The 13,097-nt window shown below is 65.9% G+C and overlaps 1 protein-coding gene across 2 annotated transcripts in view; it reads right to left on the bottom strand.

Moving 5' to 3' along the window:
- PTP4A3 (protein tyrosine phosphatase 4A3) overlaps positions 1–12,622 on the bottom strand; it is a 36,958-nt gene extending 24,336 nt beyond the window's left edge. The window contains exons 1-2 of one of the 2 annotated variants that reach the window (XM_070631118.1): positions 12,534–12,622; positions 3,120–3,249 (exon numbers count right to left, since the gene is read on the bottom strand). The gene's annotated coding sequence lies outside the window, so the exon portion shown is untranslated. The remainder of the gene's footprint in view (positions 1–3,119; positions 3,250–12,533) is intronic. The other variant, XM_070631117.1, reaches the window with a different exon arrangement.
- Positions 12,623–13,097: the final 475 nt, after the last annotated feature.

Here is a 13,097-nt window from a genome sequence, read left to right as displayed (position 1 = left end):
AGCGAGACGCAGCCCCCTGGCGCCCCAAAGAGCAGGCGCGAGGGCGGCCGAGGCTGGCAACAGAGAGGGGCCTGCGGGCGCGGGGCCGAGGGCCCACCGCGGGCTGCCTCTCGCTCCTCACCAGGTCCCATCAGAAGCCCGTTCAGGCGAGGAGCGCGTCGGCCCCATGCTGGCCCCATGGCGTTCTCGGGCCGTCTCGGTTGCCGGGCCCCGTGCAGGGTACTCGGGGACCCGAACCACCCAGGGGCTCTGCCCCCCACGCCTCAGCAGCCCCGCCCCGAGCAGCCAGGCCACAGGAGGGTGACCGCGGCCCAGACGCCGCTGTGTGCCCCTACGGGCGCCTCACACCCCACCGGCCCCCACGCCCAGAGGGGCCATCGCTGCACCGTGCCCGGGACTCCACGTACCCCATACAGTCACCACCCCCCATAACCTTGTGGGTGCCAGTGACCGTCATACCAACGGGAACCAACCCCGAGATGGAGCCTCTGCCCTAACCCAGGCCGGGCAGGTTCTCAGGGGACCCGAGGGGAGGGGACAGCTCCCTCCTGTCACCCCAAGCCCAGCGTGGCTCCAGCATCGGTCCCATACTCTTGCTCAGGCTATGGCTACTGCCCGCAGAGCCGGCCCCTCCCACAGGGTCCCCAGCTTGGGAGCCTGGACTGGGTCCCATCCTGGCTCCCCCATTGCCAGCTGTGTGACATTAGGCACATCTTTCAACCTCCCTGTGCCTCAGTTCGCTCATCTGTCAAAAGGGTTTGCTAGAAGCTCGTCCTTCGTGGGGCTGCGGGTGGCTGTTCTCCTGGAGTCTGGAAGGACGCTCCTCTTCCACGCAGCTTTGCCCGAGCCCCTCAAATGCTTCTGCAGTGCTGGGCACCCACGGGCGCTCTGGCAGGACTCTGAGGTCCCCAGGAGGATCCACATTCAGGTTTGTGGTCCTCCCAGTGGGTTCCTCAGGGCACTGCAGGGGGCTTCTTTCCCACAGCACGGCTCAGAGACCGTTCGTCTCTGATACGGGGACGGGGGGCAGCCATCAGCACATTTCCAGAATGTTTTTGACACCAGGCACTAGCGATGGAGGCACTCACGGAAGACCCCCTCAGCAACGCCAGGCTGGGGCAGCCTCGGGCCCCAGCCTCCCAGCGGCCTCCTGGCCCCCTGACTCCCGCTCACCTGTGTGGCCGGGTCCAGCTCTCTGAGCTGGCGCCTCATCTGTGAAATGTGACCACGAAGACCCCGGCTCGTGGCCAGGAAGAGCGTCACAGGCGGGCCACACTGGTTGTCACTGCGGTGACCGTCACAGCAGGGGTGGGGGCAGAGGCCAGGTCCGGCCACCCCCGCACCCTGACCCCCTGCCTGGTGTCCCCACATTGTTCATGCCATGGTGACACTGACTGAGGGTGGCGAGATGAGCTCCTGGCTGCAGGTGTCACAGGCCATGACGACAGCCCAGACTGGAGGAAGACCCCTCCCCAGGCACCACCACGCGCCAAGCGTGCCACCCTCACCCCTGCCCCTGCCAGCCCTGCGGCAGCCTGGCCAGCGCCATCAGACAGCTTTCCCAGACAGCAGGCAGCAGAGGGCCCAGCACAGTGTGTCCAGGGAGCTGGGCATCAGGACCCCAGGCCACCTGCACGGCTGCCTAGAGCACCTGCCTGCTCCAGGGAAGGGGGCAGGTAACCATCAGAACCGGTGTCCCGAGGGAAAGCCCCCTCTCCCGAGCATCTGAGGACCCCCAGGAGGGACTGGAAACCACCGGGCACTTTATAAGGCGCCTTCCAGCTTGGGGTCTGCGCTGGGCCCTGCTCCCTCCCGAGGCTCTGGGCATTGCTGGGGCACCCAGCACGGGTGGCGGGAGGTGCAGCAGCAGCCACCAGGCTGGCAGGCCTGTGACAGGCACAGCGCGGGCCACTCCCAGCCGGCTCCCTGCCTGCTCCCCACACAGGAGCAGACTGAGCCCCTCTCCCTGGGGCGGCAGCACTAACAGCCTCGGACCCTAAAGGTGGGGCAGGGGCCAGGGAGCTCAGAGGACAGTCCCCAGGGCCCGGGAACTTTGTCCCACTCAGCAGCACCATGCAGTCAGATGGACGCTGCGGTTCGCAGGCCTCCCCACACAGAGCCGGGCCCGGACTTGGGGGGCCACCACCAGTCAGCCCCTCGGGGGCCAGGAGCCCCGGGGCTGCACCTTCTTCACACAGGGCAAAATGCCCAGAGCTGGGTGGGCGAGAGGGCCTCGGGCCCCTCCTCACGGGGACCAGCCAGGAGAAACGAGGAAGTGTACGAGGACAGAACGGGCGAGGCACATACTTTAGAGGTGACCAAGGTGTGCCCACTGCTCCATCTGACCCCAGGGCAGCTCTGAGCCCGGATGGGGCAAGGACTGCGTGCAGAGCAAGACGGGGCTGCCCAGGGCCACGCTCAGGCACTGTGCAGTCCTCGTCTGTCACGACCCTGTGCCGCACCCTGTGTGCACCCGGCCACCCAGGCTCGACAGACACCCGGGGGGAGACACTGACGACAGACTCTCGACAAACAGGAGCCCAGGCCGTGCGCATTGGGGGCTGAGGCTCGCACACGTCAACCTGTCCCTAAGCCTCCCCTCCTTCATTCACTCAACAAACCTCACCGCGGCAAGGCCCTCGCTCAGGCAGGAGGGAAGACGGCCTCACTCCGCTTTCCAGTGCTTCTCGAGTCCCCGCCGTGTCCCAGCGCAGCACCAGTGTCGGCTTCCCTCTCTTCTCTAAGAGCTAACAAAGTCCCTCCCTGCTGGCCGCCTGGGCAGAGCTGGGTTAATCCTATTCTGCAGACTTTAACTGAGGCCCCGCTCCGGCCAGGCTGTGCGGGGCAGGGCAGCTGTTTAAATTTCCTTTTCTTAATTGAGATGAAATGCACATAACTTGACGTTGACTATTGTAACTATTTTAAAGTATGCACTTTGGTATTTTTTAGTACATTCACAGTGTTGTGTTATCATGACCACTGTCTAATCCCAGAACATTTCCATCGCCCCAAAAAGAAACCCCACACCTGTTAGTGAGCCCTCCGCACGACCCGCCCCGGCCCTGGAACCACTCATCTACTCTCCGTCTGTACGGATTTGCCCTTTCTGGACATTTTACCTGAATGAAATCGTACATTATGTGGTCTTTTGTGTCTGGCTTCCTTCACCCAGCACAACGCTTTCAAGGGTCATCCGTGTCGTAGCGCGGACCGGGACTTCGTCCTTTTCCACCGCTGAGTAATATTCCACTGTGTGGAGAGACCACATTCTGCTTATCTGCTCCTCAGCTGACAGACACTGGGGTCACTTCCAGATCTGTTTTCATTTCACCCACAGGGCCTCAGCTGCAGCACGTCCCGGGGAGCAATGCTGGACATGGGGGGCCGTCTCAACAAACACCCACAGGCATCCATCCCGCTGAGACCCCACAGCGTACCAGAACAGCAGGAGGGTTAGATGCCAACTAACGCAACCTGGTGGAGTCCTCCACGCGCCCAGGTGTGGGAAGAAACCCAGGGAGGGAGTGAGGGGGCAGACGGGGTATGCAGGGGGGTGCAGGCCTAGGGGTCCGGGGCCATGGTGGGCAGGATCTGGGTCCACACCTGGGGGCACCTAGCTGGCCCCTTCCCGGGCCCAGGGGGCTGCACCAGGCAGCCGAGGGCACTGGGCAGGTCGGGGAGGGACAGAGGTCCCAGCAGCCAGACAGGTGGGGAGGCGCCCTCCAGGGCTCCAGGCTGGCCCGCTGGCCTCTGAGGGCGGGGAGGTTTGTCCAAGCACTTTTAGAAGTTAAAACACAACTAACGCACGAGTGAGCACAGGCGGGAGATGCATTCGTTGGGGAGGGAAGGGGCAGGAGGCAAAGCCGGCTCAGAGCAGAATGAGGGTGCGCTCGCTCACAGCCAAGAGTGAGCGCCAGACAAGAGAGGAGCACAGAGCCAGGTGGTTCCACGGGGCGACGCCTCCCTCACCCGCGCAGGGGCCACCTTCCCTGCCAGACAGACACCTGCAGCTTCACGCGTGACCCCCCAGAGTCTAGGCCCCATTCAGCCACAGCAGCACTGCGGATGGCCCTGGAGAGTGGGACTGCCCTGGGCGGCCTGCTGGACGACACCCATAAGGCACTCACTGCAGGGCACGCTGTCCCCCTTTGGCCTTAAGAGATCTAACCAAGAAGGGAGAATGGGGGTGGGTGTGCGGGGCGGAGGGCACAGCCTGAGCCACGGCCAGGAGGCAGGCCAGGGTGGAGAGCAGAGAGGAGTCCAGGCTTCAGGGGAACCCGCAGGGGCTGCTCCCGGGAGGGCGGGCTCGGGTGGGCATGGGCTCTCAGCATCGCTGCGGCAATGGGCAGGTCTCTGCCATTGCAAATCCAGGTGTGTCCCAGGACTAAGCGAAAGAGGAGGGAGCGGAAACTCCTGGAATCCCCAGCGGGCCCAGAAGCGTCACCCCAGGGCGGGTGGAGGGTGACAGGTGAGATGACAACACCTGGGCCAGGTGCTGCCTGGGGGGAGCTCTGCCCAGAGCCAGCCCCTACCTTGGCATCTGGGTGCCCCCGCCCCTGCCCCTCCACTTCCTACCCGGTGACACCTAAGTCCATCCTGTCCTCCTCAGCTGACACCCTCCAATGGCACTCAGAAAGAAGCCCACACCCTTACGGCCCGAAGGCCCACCTGCCGACCCCCCTCTCCCACCGCTCCCCTGCTCTCTCTGCTGTAGCCTCACCTGCCTTCCTGCCATTCCTGCAACTTGCCAGCATGGGCCTGCCTCCGGCCCTTTGCACACGCTGTGCCCTCTGCCAGGAGCACTGTGTCCTCACAGCATCCTGTGCTGCCACCAGGCCTCTGCCCACTCAGTGCCACCTACCTAGGACCCCCGCCTGGCACCACCCTGTCCACCTGAATCCCAGCTCCTCGGAGGCCCAGCCACCAGCTGACAATCACCTAGCCCTTCTGGACACCATGGCTGTGCTGGGGTGCAGGGGAGCTCACGGGGAGAAAAGCGCAGTTCCCGGCCACAGCAACCAGGTGGGGACCCTGGGGGCCAGCGCTCCCGGACCCAGCCCAGCAACAGCAGGAGAGGGAGAGAGGCCCTCGGCTGCCGAGGAGCCCCCAACCGGACCCCTCAACACACCAAGACTCTCCCACTTTCCACCCAGTTTCCAGCCAGACCCCCTCACAGGAGGGGAGGGGCGGGGGGACCCCCATCCTGTCATACCCCCAGGAAAAAACAGTCTGAGGAGCTGATGCCAGCTGCTGTCCCGAGGCCAGCTCCCCGGGCTCCTGACCCTCTGCCCAGGGTGCCCCAACACCCCTCAGGCTGCTCCCATTTCAAATGCATCTCCGGAAGCGCCAGGGAACCCAGCCACCGCCTGGGCACGCACACAGCCCACCGTCTTCTAAAGACTGCATCGTCCCTCTGCTTCCACGTTCTGTGGGACCTAGTGTCTCATGACAAGGCAGTGGGGCAAGGCCGCCCTTGCTCAGACCCGGGGTCAGCCTAGGCTCTGCCCTGGAGAGGCGATCCTCTGCAAACGGGGTGCCGGCACCCCAAGGGTGGCTGTGAGGCTGGGTCACAGACTAGCAGACCTCGCACGCAGTACATACGGGCTTGGGAACAGCCAGCGACCCTCCCGGGACAGGCCCACGACCGCCCTCCTCAGCCCGTGGATGCCCCTGGAACATCCACTCTCGCCCAGGACTGGCCGATGGACACGCCTCCCACCGCGTCTCCTGGATCCCGGATCCCGACCGAAGCCCTGGTTCTCACGCTCACTTCCTCACGGGGAGGGTGGGGGACACTCGCCTGGCCCCAAACCCCAGCACATTCAGGGAGGGCTCTGCCCACAAGGACCCTGGGCCACAACCTCCCAAAGGGAGGAAGGAGAGGAGGGGGGAGGGGAGAGGGAGGAAAAGCAGTGAGAACACAGGCAGGCCAAGAACTAAGAGGGGGAGAGGAAGAAACCGAGGCTGGGGATGCTCCTCGGCCCCCCGTGGCTGGCCAGGCAGGGCTGTCTGAACCTCGAGCCCACCAGGCTCCTGAAGGCGGGAGGCAGCCAAGAACACAGGACGCAAGGCCGTGCTGGGGTCAAGGTCCCTCCTAGGGCAGGGCAGGCCCAGCTGGCAGTGTCCGTGGGAACAGTCCCCAGGCCTGGCGGGCCACACTCAGGCCAGTCACTGGGCATCGCAGTGGCCGCAAATGCCAGGGCAGCTGGGCACATCCCGAGGGGCAGAAGCCCAGGCCCAGATCCTGCTCCGGGCATGTCTGGATCTACAGGCTGCTCTGGGGGTCTTGTGGGGGGTCAGAGGAGGGGCGGGAGAGGTGGGGAGGGGTGGAGAGAAAGGGGTCTGCAGGACCGTGACCACCCCTATGGTCACCATCCCCCCACTGTCACCGCCCATGCCCCAGACCCTACCCCCTCTCTACCTTGCCTCCTGCCACCTCCCCCCTCTCAGCCTCTCAGGGCCTCAGACCCACCACACGGGGTGGCCTCCGACCCTCTGCCTGCACCCCTCTCCCCACTTCTCCTGGACACCTCCTCCTCGACCGTCAGCTGGCCCCAAGGTCTCTTCCGGTGGCCCCCCCACCCCGTGGGATAGCAGCCCCTCCTCTGGCTCCCTGGACCCCACCCTTCCCCAACATCACACAGACGACCCACGGCTGAGGCTGCCGTGGCCTCGTCCACGTCCAGAGACTGTGACTTGGTGGGCCATGGCCGCACTGGGCCCTGTCTGGGGCCCAAGCTGGGGGACGGGGTAGCTGACAGGGTGGACGGACAGATGGACACCCTCGACGAATGATTTAACCCACGCTCCAGGCCACGTGACACGGTGGGCCCTGGCGCGCTCAGCTGCGCCAGGCTCTGTCCTCCGCATTCCCTGCCCCCACACTCCAGCTGGGGACCCCCAGCCACTGGCTGTCCTCACAGGCCTGGGGGCCCCTCGGGACGGCCCTTCCGGTGACTTCCTGCCAGGGCAGCAGGGGGAGGGGTAAACAAGGCCTCCAGATGGCTTCCTGCCGCTGCCCGGCAGCCGTGGGAACGGCCCAGCCGCGCAGGCCACGGAGGAGCGGCGGGAGCAGGGAGGGCCGCGTCACCCACCACAGAGCACCCACTGTGTGGCCAGGCCGCCTGGGCCCACCCCCCCATGCCTCCCAACATCCCCACAAAAGGGCTTTGCACCCCCATTTACAGATGGGGAACTGAGGCACAGACAGGCAAGTTACACCCCAGGCCAGAGCAGGACAAGGGGATGGCCGATATGGCCCCAGGCCGCTCTGCTAGGACCGCACAGCCCTGGCTGAAGGAGCACTAGACACCTGCCTTCCACCCCAGCCCCATGTCCCACCCTGACACCCTGAGCACACACTCGGCCTCAAATGCCTAGCTTTCCCGCCTGGGAACCGAGGTGGTGACAGCAGCTGCCACACAGCTGACCGTGAGGGTCAGTAAGGGTCAGGGAGGCGTCCCAGACGAGCTTCACCGCCGGCCCCGCACAAGCGTGTGGTGATACCACATAGGGTGATGCTGTTCAACAGGCCCTGAGCCCCACGGGGGCCTGTCTTTACCTAGCCCCCTTCCTAGAGACCCCTCTCTCCAGCTACTGTGACGCCCACATCCTTCAAGCCCAGGCCAGATGCCACCTCCTCCCAGAAGGCCACCTTGACTTCCTGCCCCACCACGGCCTCAAAGTTTTGGGTCTCCTGTGGGTCCTATTCACCCACGGCTCCCTCCTGGGTTCAAGACCATCTCTTTCTGCTTCCTCCCATCCCCCACAGGGGCCCACACAGGCCTGGGTCACCCCACAAGAGGCACTGGGAGGCAGGAGTGAGGCCAAGCCAGTAGCCTGCACCACCTACTCATCTACGCAGCAGCCAAGACGGAGGTGATGGGGGCGGGAGGGACGAGGGCCCTGTTTATAAAACCCTATCACAAGGGTCCTGATTAACAAACAAGGGCCCACAAGCGCCATCAGGGGAGTGGTCCACGGTCAGCATCAAGGGAAATTTCAAGTGAGATGCAGAACAGCGTGTATGGGCCGTCTGCTCCTGTGAAGTCAAGCGCAGGCCCGGAAGCCCAGGGCCCACAGCAGCCACGGAGTCCCAGGCTGTTTGCATCATTAGAAGGAACCTCACTAAATCTGTGATTGAAACAATAACAACACAGAGCACTGTTTGAATGTTGTCTCTCCCGCACATGAGCTCCCGGGGCCAGGCGGTCCTGTCACTGCAGGACCCCAGGCACTCTCTGCCCACCCCCTGCACAGGGCCTGGCCCAAGAGTACAACTTGACAGACAGGGAAACCGAGGCACCCACGGACAGCTCTTCCCGAGGTCACAGGCCTCAGAGAGCGTACACGGCGAGCCTCCATGATCCGGTCACACAGGGCAGGTGCAGGACTGGAAGCAGGCAGCCTGGCTCAGGCTGCTGGGGCTTCACCACCAAGGCCATCAGCTTTGTCCGGACCCCTCACCCAGTCTGCTAGGGGGTCCGTGGTCTGCTCTAAGCTCCCCGTTCTCCAGACAAGAAAACCGAGGTCCAGGAAGGGCAGGGGCAGGCCCAGAGAGGCCGGCAGAGCTGGGGCCACGGCTCTGGGCTCCCTAGGGCCGTGTGGAGCGGACAGTGAGGTCACTGTGGGGAGCCCCGGGCAGTCCCGGGCACCCCCTGAGTTCCGCATGGCAATTCCCAGCAGATGGGCCACCGGGCAGGCGGCCAGAGAGGATCGGAGGCCAGGAGGAAGCCCAGCAGCTGACCCGGCGAGGAGATGAAAGGAAGGAGGGAGATGTTTGCTTTGGCAGGGCCCAGGCCAGGCGCGGGGCCGAGGGGGCTGCTGTCCCGACACCAGCAGACAAGGGGGAGGTGGGGGGAGCCAGCAGGAAGGGGCATGTCTGCAGCCAGGGGCAGAGCAGATAAGCAGGTAAAGCCCCCGTGTGTAGCTGCGGGGGTGGGATGGGTCATGCGGGCTGGTGGGCAGGAACTCTGGGTGGGGTGGTGGGGAATCCTCCGCACTCTCCGAGCCTCTTCCAGGAAGCCTGAGTCACAAGAGGGGCCCCGGGGCCAGGAGAGCGGCCAGCCGGGAGCACCGGTCCCATGGGAAGGGGACGGGCAGAGCCTCGCACCCGCCTCCTCCAGCTGGGCCAGCCCCGGCTGCGGGGTCTCTGCGGCGAGTGAGGCCGTGGGAACAGGCTCCTCGGCTCCCGGGGGGGGTTGGGGGGATGGAGGAGCCGCAGAGAGTAGGTCAGAGCCCCCTTCTGCAGAAAGGGAACCTGAGACCCCAGAGGAGAAGAGCTGGCCCAAAGCCACACTGCCGAGGACCTGCCATGGACTGGCACACTCTGTGCAGCCAGGCAGGGACGCACCCACCCCAATGTCCTCGGCTTAGAGTTCTGTTCCAGCCCACAGCCCCCAGCCCTGCACCCAAGACCCCCAGGCCCCCATGGTGGGAGCCTTCCTCTTGATGCCCCCACTTCTGGCCATAACCCAGGGAAGTCGAACCCCTACAGGCCCTGCTCCATCCCACCGTCCTGCTCTAGAACATTCCAGGGCTCCTGCCACCCCATCGCCAGGATCGGAATCAGGGAACGGAACCACAGGCTGCTGCAGTGGGCGGGGGGCCCAACCTTCCATCTGTCCACATTAGCAATGGTGCTTCCTGCCTGGGGACATCAGAATCTCCTGGGGATGTGCGTGTGCATCTCAAAGAGCACCAAGCGCCTGGGGGTGCCTCCCAAGATGACAAACACTGATCTGGTACAGCCTCTTATTTGCTGGTGCAGGACGGAGACCGAGGGCGGTGACGCCCACCCCCGGGGTCACCCAGCAGGAGAGGGGCCTTGAACCCACCTTCCGGGCCCGACCCCACCGGCCTCTCGTCCAGCAAGCATCTCCTGAGCACAGGACCCCGGGCTCTCCTCCCTGCTGGCCCCAGCCCCGCCGGGCCCTGAGCAGGGGCTCTGGCCCCAACACCTCTGGGCACCACTTCGTTCACGGTTGGCCTGCACCGACCTTCCAGGGTCCCGCATCCCAAGCTTGTCCCATCCAGGACTCAGCCAAGCTCGAGCAGAGCACACAGTAGGTGCACAATAAAGGCGGTGGCCTGGAAGATTCGGGACAGAGCAGGGGTTAGTGGCACAGAGGCCTGAGACCCTGGGACAGTGGGGGGCAATGCTGGGCTCAGGCCTGAGTCTGGACAAGCAGTCTCTGAAACTCCCTGCCCGCTGTGCCAGCCGGGAACCGTGGAAGCTCACCCCAGCCACCCTGACAGACTGTCGCCTCTCAGAGAGGAGAACACCGGTCCCCACGAGGCTCAAGCCGCCTCAACGCCCGCTGAGGCTGAGACCCCCAGGCACTGGGGCTCGTGTCGTCCAAACGTACACACCACCACCTGCCTTTCGAGGGCTGGCAGGGGACATGCGCCCAGCTTCCCCCCCAACTCCCTGGGTTCCCAGCTGAGGCCTGGGCAGGGGAGGGGACGGGCCCCAGGCCAGGCCAGGGCCGGGCAGCCAGGCAGCAGGTGGTCATTGCGGCAGGAAGTGGGCCTGGCTGAGGCCCTTCCACCCACCCTGGCCTGGGCCAGCCTCCCAGTTTACCGACTGGGACACTGCCCAGCCCGCACAGGGGACTCGGGTCACGGGGTCAGACGTGGGGTCCGACAGAAGGGGCCTCCTTCCTGAGCCACCCTGCCAGAGGCCATGTGACCTCAGGAAGCGAGGAGCCTCGCTGAGCCTCAGCCTCTCATTGCACGAGGAGTGGACAATGCCTCCCGTTGTCAGGGGGTAGACAGGATGGGGTGGGGAAGGGGTCTGGCTCCCAGCAGGCGCCCCACACACCCTGGCAACTCCCGTCTCCCAGCCACGCTTCCCCACCTCCCACTAGACCACCGGGCACTGAAGGCAGGGCCCACGAGGGCAGGGCCACATCTGTTCCGTTCCCTGGTCCTCAGTGGCGGGAGCCCACCCGGCAGAGTGGGCCCTGGACACACGCATCGGTCAGCACACACAGCCCCATCGGCTACACAGTGTCACAGTCCCAAGGGAGACACGGGATGCTGAGGCTGAGCCCAGCGTGGGGCCTGGCACACTGTGTGTTTGTGGAGGGGGCAGCCAGCTGCACCACGGCACATTCAAGGGGCACCCTGGCATTCTCACTTGACCAGGACAGCTTCTCTCCTGAATACCTGCAGTGAGGGTACCCGGGGATGGGGGGCGTGGGGAGACCCCCATGCCTGCCTCAGGGTGGGCCCCCGGCTCGGCGCCTCTCTGGTTTACTCCTCACAGCAGCCTGCAGGGTGGGACAACCAGCACCCCCTTCACGGACGAGGAAACAGGCTCTGGTTAGGTCTGCAGCTGTGGGGTGGACGTCTCCACCTCGCAGGGCCTCGCCGAGAATGAGGTTAATAACCTCGTGGGAGGCTGTGAGGTCAGTGGGGCAGGGAGCTGGCACAGTACTGCACAGGGCCTCCATTTGGGCAAGGCCACGGGGGCACCCTGTGGCCATTGACGGCATCTGGTCCACAGTCCCCTGCACTGCTCCAGCCTAGAAGCAGGGCCCCCTCAGTGCCCACACGCCACACTGGCGCTTGGCACCCGCTGTCGCCTCACAGCAGACCACAGAGCCCACAGGCCAGGAGAGGAGGCACGGCGCATGCCCGTCTGCCAGGGCTGGGGTGCCCAGGCACACTGTGACCTGCTGGCATGGGCCCCAGCTGCCCTCAGACCTGCTATCTCAGAGCAGACAGGCAGCCTTACCTCGACAGCCAGGCTCTGACCTGTGGGGTCACCACGTTCCTCCCAGAAAGCGCCGGGCTGGGCTGATGGCTGCTCTCCCACCCACCCCAACCCCACCGGCCACCAGCTGCCACAGGACATAGGAGCCTGTCAAGAGCCACCTGTTTAATCCCTGCGACACCTGGGACAAGGCAGCTGACCTCTTCTGTAGGCGGGGTACTGCCTGGGGAGGTGAGGCTCCGTTGCCGGGCTACCAGCCCCAACGCGGGTCTGAGCCATGGTACTGGGACCTGGAGCTCAGCCTCCGGCGACATCCGCTGGCATCCCCCTCCTACCCCGGGGCAGAAAAGCCCAGTGGGGTTCTGGTGGGCAGGAGCTCTAGAGAGCACGTCCCCAGAACTGTGCAGATGCGGAAACTGAGCAGGGAATGGGGGCAGAGCCAGATTCTGCGCAGGACCTTGGGGAGGATGAATTCGGGGTAGCGGGTTTCCCGCCCTGCAGAAACAGGAGGGTCACGCCTTCCAGCCCGAGGCGTCCCGTTGCCCGCAAGGCGAGGAGCGGCAGGCTGCGTCCCCGAGCCCGGCCTCCCGGGCTGAGACCCTGCACGTGGCAGCCCCCCGCCGGGCCCGCGCTCCTGGGAGCGGCCGCCCGGCACAGGGCGAGGGTCTCGGGACGCGTCTCCGCGGGGATGGCGGCCAGCCCTCCGCCTGCGCGCCCCAGAGCTGCGTCCGGAGCCGGGGCCGCGCCTGTGCGCCCTCGGCCCCGCGCGCCCCCGCCGCGCGCGCCCCCGCCGAGCGGCGCCGAGGAGACTGACCTGGCGGTCCGGCGCCGGCACGACGGGCGGAGGGCTCGGGGCGCGCGCGCACGTGGGCCCGGCGCGCATGGGCGGCCCCGGCCCCCGGGCGCGCGGCCGGCCGCCGGTCACGTGGGCGGCGGGGCCCAATGGGAGCGCTCCCCACGCCGCGGTCACGCGCCCCGGCGGCTCCGCGGGGCGGGAAGGGGCGTGTGGGGCGGCGGACAGCGGGCGCAAGGGTGGGTTTGCCCAAAAGTGAGGATGAAAAGGGCGTGTGCGCCAGGGCGGAGGGAGGGGATCCGGAGGCCGGGGGTTACAGGAAACTTCTGCAGTCCTCAGTTTCCCCCATGTCGATCGAGGCTGAGCCCCACGTGCACGGGCGGGGTTGCTGGGAGCGCGTGGCCTGGATGGTGCTTACAAGGGGGCCACACACAGAGGCACGCAGAAAGTGGCTGCTGTCCCTCTGAGGGCCGGTGGTGGGAAGTGGGGTCGCGTGGACGGACCCCCCCTGAGCGCCTGCGCTCCGCCACGCCTCCGTACCACGCTGCCACGTGGGGGGCCGGCCGTTCCCGCCCCCAGCCAGCC

The sequence above is a fragment of the Equus przewalskii genome, chromosome 8 (assembly GCF_037783145.1).
Source record: "Equus przewalskii isolate Varuska chromosome 8, EquPr2, whole genome shotgun sequence".
Lineage (NCBI taxonomy): Eukaryota > Metazoa > Chordata > Mammalia > Perissodactyla > Equidae > Equus > Equus przewalskii.
The sequence above is the reverse complement of the archived record's forward strand: the minus strand, read 5'-3'. Positions and strand labels throughout refer to the sequence as shown.